Raw genomic sequence first — 6,286 nt, 5'->3', positions numbered from 1 at the left:
GATTAACCCCGGGGGGATTAACCACAGGGGGAATTAACCCCGGGGGGATTAACCACGGGGTGGATTAACCATGGGGGGATTAACCCCAGGGGGATTAACCACGGGGGGATTAACCCCAGGGGGATTAACCACGGGGGTAATTAACCCCGGGGGGATTAACCACGGGGTGGATTAACCACGGGACGGTTTTACCCCGGGGCAGATTAACCACGGGGCGGATTAACCGCGGGACGGTTTTACCCCGGGGCAGATTAACCCCGGGGCGGATTAACCACGGGACGGTTTTACCCCGGGGCAGATTAACCCCGGGGCGGATTAACCACGGGACGGTTTTACCCCGGGGCAGATTAACCCCGGGGCGGATTAACCACGGGGCGGATTAACTGCGGGGCGAAGGGGGCTTCAGCCCCAGGCCCACCAAATAAATGTAGGAAAAAAATATAAGGCCTCCCAAATAAGCTGAATAGAATCGACAATGAGAGAGGAAAAAACAAGACTGGGGAAAATAGATGCACTTGGTTCTATCTATATACAGAAGTACCTATATACACTAATGTACCTATATACAGAACAGAATATGGACTAGCCTGTTTTATTTCTCGTTATTGATAGAAATTTGCATATATGTATAGAAATCTAGTATTGCAATGTTACCAGAACCAGAATATATACCTATTTGATACAGAATATATGCTTTCATTGTTGAATATACTGGCCTATGTTTTCATACTCAGAATCAGAATCATATACGTAATGTAAAGAACATGAAGAAACAGAACTAAAGGCCCATTTGGATCAGTTTGCCCCGAAGCAAAAGAGGAAATAGCAGAGGCTTTGACAATCATTTTCCAATCCTCTCTGGCTTCAGGTGTGGTGCCACAGGACTGGAGGACTGCTAATGTGGTACCTTTCTTTAAGAAGGGAGAAAGGGATAGACCGCGTAATTACAGGCCAGTCAGCCTAACCTCAGTAGTGGGAAAATTATTGGAAAAAATCCTGAAGGACAGGATAAATCTTTACTTAGAAAGACACGGATTAATCAAGGACAGTCAGCACGGATTTGTTAAGGGAAGGTTGTGTCTGACGAACCTGTTTGAATTTTTCAAGGAGGCAACCAGGAGGGTCAATGAGGGCAAAGCGTATGATGTAGTGTATATGGATTTTAGAAAAGCTTTTGATAAGGTCCCACATGGCAGACTGGTCAGAAAAGTAAAAGCCCATGTGATCCAGGGCAAAGTGGTAAGTTGGATCCAAAATTGGCTTAGAGGCAGGAAGCAGAGGGTAATGGTTGATGGATGTTTTTGTGACTGGAAGGCTGTATCCAGTGAGGTTCTGCAGGGCTCAGTACTAGGTCCCTTGCTTTTTGTTGTATACATTAATGATCTAGACTTGAATGTAGGAGGTATGATTAAGAAGTTTGCAGATGACACTAAAATTGGTTGTGTGGTTGATAATGAAGAAGAAAGCTGTAGACTGCAGGAAGATATCAATGAACTGGCCAGGTGGGCAGAACAGTGGCAAATGGAATTTAATCCAGAGAAATGTGAGGTAATGCATTTAGGGAGGGCTGACAAGGAAAGGGAATACACATTAAATGGTAGGACACTGAGAAGTGTAGGCGAACAGAGGGACCTTGGAGTGCAGGTCCACAGATCCCTGAAAGTAGCAGGTCAGGTAGATAAGGTGGTTAAGAAGACATATGAAATGCTTGCCTTTATTAGCCGAGGCATAGAATATAAGAGCAGGGGGGTTATGTTTGAACTGTATGAAACACTAGTTAGGCCACAGCTGGAGTATTATGTGCAGTTCTGGTCACCACATTACAGGAAGGATGTAATTGCACTGGAGAGGGTGCAGAGGAGATTTACCAGGATGTTGCCGGGAGTGGAGAATCTAAGCTATGAGGACAGATTAGATAGGCTGGGTTTGTTTTCATTGGAACAGAGGAGGCTGAGGGGAGACCTCACTGAGGTGTATAAAATTATGAGGGGCATAGATATAGTGGATAGAAAGGGCCTATTTCCCTTAGCAGAGGGGCCAACAACCAGGGGGAATAAATTTAAAGTAATTGGTAGAAGGTTTAGAGGGGATTTGAGGGGAAATTTCTTCACCCAGAGGGTGGTGGGGGTCTGGAACTCACTGCCTGAAAGGGTGGTAGAGGCAGAAACCCTCACCATATTTTAAAAGTACTTGGATATGCACCTGAAGTGCCGTAAGCTACAGGGCTACGGACCTAGAGCTGGAAAGTGGGATTGGGCTGAATAGCCTCTTGTTGGTCGGCATGGACACGATGGGCCAAAATGGCCTCCTTCCGTGCTGTAAACGTCTATGATTCTATTAGGCCCATCAGAACCTAATCCAACACCACCTCCAGTGTGTCAGTGTAGCCTTCTGTCACCTGAGGAACAGAGTGTTTGAAGACCAGGACCTCAAATCTGGCACCAAACTTATGGTCTACAGGGCAGTAATGATACCTGCCCTCCTATATGGCTCAGAGACGTGGACTATATACAGCAGACATGTCAAAGCGCTGGAGAAGTACCAGCAGTGCTGCCTCCGCAAGATCCTGCAAATCCCCTGGGAGGACAGACGAACCAACGTCAGTGTTCTCAATCAGGCCAACATCCCCAGCATCAAAGTACTGACCACACTACACAAACTCCGTTGGGCGGGCCACATTGTCTGCATGCCCGACACAAGACTCCCAAAGCAAGCACTCTATTCTGAACTCCTACATGGCAAGCGAGCCCCAGGTGGGCAGAAGAAACGTTTCAAGGACACCCTCAAAGCCTCCCTGATAAAGTGCAACATCCCCACCGACACCTGGGAGCCCCTGGCCCAAGACTGCCCTAAGTGGAGGAAGAGCATCCGGGAGGGCGCTGAGCACCTCGAGTCTTATCGCCGAGAGCATGCAGAAATCAAGCGCAGACAGCGGAAGGAGTGTGCGGCAAACCAGTCCCAGCCACCCTTTCCTTCAACCACTGTCTGTCCCACCTCTGACAGAGACTGTAATTCCTGTATTTGCCGTACAGTCACCTGAGAACTCACTTTTAGAGTGGAAGCAAGTTTTCCTCGATTTCGAGGGACTGCCTATGATGATGATGATGAATCCGGTCCTGTCGACACAAAGGGTTAACCTTCATCTTCAGCATTCGCAGCACACAGAGATTGCAGGAGCGGACAGCAATAACTGTGAGACACATGTGCCATGACTTCTCATCCATTCGGATAATTTCCCCTTGGTATAGTTGGAGATTGATGGGCATGTGGGAGGCCGAGGGTGGCTGTTGACTGAACAGTTAGCCGGTGAATTTGCCGGCTCAGTCATTTCATCTTCGGAATAGTTGGGTGTGACTGTCCGACATATCAACTGTTCAGGAGTGGTTTTGGGTGTCTTGCCAATATCTTTCATTTCAGATCTTCCAGTAACATTTTGGAAGCAGCAATAATTGGAAAGCTGTAATTTTTATTGCAAATATTTTGCAGTTTGTACATTTAAGCACCAAGGGCAAAAATCTTTTTTAACAAATACTGTGTATATTTGGAAAATAGTAGAGAATACAACTGGCATCCAAAGTCATTCCATTCAATGTAAACTATTCACCATTTAGAACAACTTGAATTTATATAGCGCCTTTAACATGGTAAAACATCCCGAGGTGCCTCACAGCAGCGTTACAAGACAAAACAGATAAATTTGACACCAAGCCACATAGGAAGAAATTAGGGCAGATGACCTAAAGCTGGGTCAAAGAGGTAGGTTTTAAGGAGCGTCTTAAAGGAGGAAAGGGAGGTAGAGAGGCGGAGAGGTTTAGGGAGGGAGTTCCAGAGCTTAGGGCCCAGGCAGCTGAAGGCACGGCCACCGACGGTGGAGTGATTATAATCAGGGATGCTCAGGAGGAGCGCAGACATCTCAGGGGGTTGTGGGGCTGAAGAAGATTACAGAGGTAGGGAGGGGCGAGGGCCATGGAGGGATTTGTAAACAAGCATGAGAATTTTGAAATCGAGGCTTTGTTTAACTGGGAGCCAATGTAGGTCAGTGAGCACAGGGGTGATGGGTGAGCAGGACTTGGTGCGAGTTAGGACACGGGTCAGCGAGCACAGAGGGTAATGGGTGAGCGGGACTTGGTACGAGTTAGGACTCAGGCAGTGAGCACAGGGGGTGATGGGTGAGCAGGACTTGGTGCGGGTTAGGACACGGGGAAGCCGAGTTTTGGATGATCTCTAATTTACATAGTGTAGAATGTGACAGGCCGGCCAGAAGTGCATTGGGGTAGTCAAGTCTAGAGGTAACAAAGGCATGGATGAGGGTTTCAGCAGCGGAAGAGTTGAGGCAGGGGCGGAGGTGGGCAATGTTACAGAGGTGGAAAAAGGCGGTTTTAGTTATGGCCAGAAGCTCATTTCAGAGTCAAATATGATATCTAGGTTGCGAACAGTTTGGTTTAGCCTCAGATCGATGTTAGGGATGTAGTGTCCCTGCACCTTACTGCAAATTCACACGAGGCATAGATATATCAGACACGGTCACTCTGTGACCTAACCTTTATTCCCAGGACCAAGGAGTGCTGACCCTGGGTGGGACCTCCCCTTTTATACCTGGAAACCCAGGTGAGGAGTGTCTCCTGCAAGTTCACCCCCTGTGGTCAGGGTGTGCATTTCTAGGGTATAAGTACAGTGTACAGGAGTTGCATGAAGGTTACAGTTACATGACGATTACCATTGCGAGATGGTTACATACATGACATCACCTCCCCCCTTAAGTCTTTTTGCCTCAAAGGTTAAGTCTTTCAGGTGGTCGACGCTCTCTCGTGGAGCGCCACAGTTGGAGCTCTGGTGGCTGAGCCTCGGCACGCATCTCTGTCACTTGAAGTGATTCCGGCCTGTCCGGGCTGGCCGCAGGGACTGTGCATGCTGTGGACTGTCCTTGTTGCTCGTCCACTGGCAGTGGAGCGGGTGACATCTAATGCTCTTCTTCAGGTTCCTCTGTGTCTATGCTGAACCTTTTCTTTACTTGGTCCAAGTGTTTGCGACATATCTGCCCATTGTTTAGTCGGACCACCATGACTCTATTTCCTTCTTTGCCAATTACGGTGCCCTCAAGCCAATTGGGTCCCAAAGCATGGTTAAGAACAAATACCGGGTCATCCATTTCTATACACCTCCCCCTTGAGTCTCGATCATGGAACTGAGTTTGGGACTGGCGCTTGCCCTCAACAATGTCTGCCAGGGCTGGGTGAATGAGAGACAGCCGTGTGCGTGCATTTCATGAGGCGGAACTCCTGTGAGCGAGTGCGGGCAGGACCTGTAGGCCAGCAGGAGGCGCGATAGGCAGTACTGAAGGGAGCGTCCTTGGTTGCCCTGTTTTATGACTTGGACCACACGTTCCGCCTGGCCATTGGAAGCTGGCTTGAACGCCGCTGTCCGGACGTGTTTGATACCATTGCCCGACATAAACTCCTGGAATTCATGGCTGGTGAAACACGGGCCATTGTTGCTGACCAGGATGTCCGTCAAGCCATGGGTCACGAAAATCGTACACAGACTCTCCACAGTGATGGTTGTCGTGCACGAGTTTAATATGATGCACTCGATCCATTTCGAGTATGCATCGACAACGATCAGGAACATTTTTCCCATGAACGGGCCCGCATAGTCTACGTGAATACGTGACCATGGCCTGGTGGGCCAGGGCCATGGGCTGAGTGGGGCCTCCCTGGGGGCATTGCCCAGCTGGGCACACGTCGTGCACCTGCGAACCCAGTGTTCCAGATCTGAGTCAATCCCCGGCCACCATACATGTGACCGGGCAATGGCCTTCATTAACATGATGCCAGGGTGCTCACTGTGGTGTTCCCTGATGAACGCTTCCCTTCCTTTCTGGGGCATGACTACCCGGTTGCCCCATAGCAGGCAGTCGGCTTGGTTGGAGAACTCAGCCATCCGTCTCTGAAACGGTCTGACTTCCTCGGGGCGCCCCCTGTGCGCGGGTGCCCAATCCCCAGTCAGGACACATTTTTTTATCATGGATAGGAGGAGGTCCCTGTTGGTCCAGAGTTTGATCTGGCGGGTTGTGATGGGGGAACCTGCGGTGTCAAAGGCCTCAACGGCCATGACCATCTCAGCGCTCTGCTCTGACGCCCCCTCGGTGGTGGTCAGTGGGAGCCTGCTGTGCACGTCAGCGCAATTTAAGGTGCCTGGCCAGTGCCGTATGGTGTTGTCATACACAGCCAGCATGAGGGTCGATCGCTGTATGCGAGCTGACGCATTGGCATTGACAGCCTTGCTG

Source organism: Pristiophorus japonicus, chromosome 20 (assembly GCF_044704955.1).
Source record: "Pristiophorus japonicus isolate sPriJap1 chromosome 20, sPriJap1.hap1, whole genome shotgun sequence".
Taxonomy (NCBI): domain Eukaryota; kingdom Metazoa; phylum Chordata; class Chondrichthyes; family Pristiophoridae; genus Pristiophorus; species Pristiophorus japonicus.
This window is presented reverse-complemented; position numbering follows the sequence as displayed.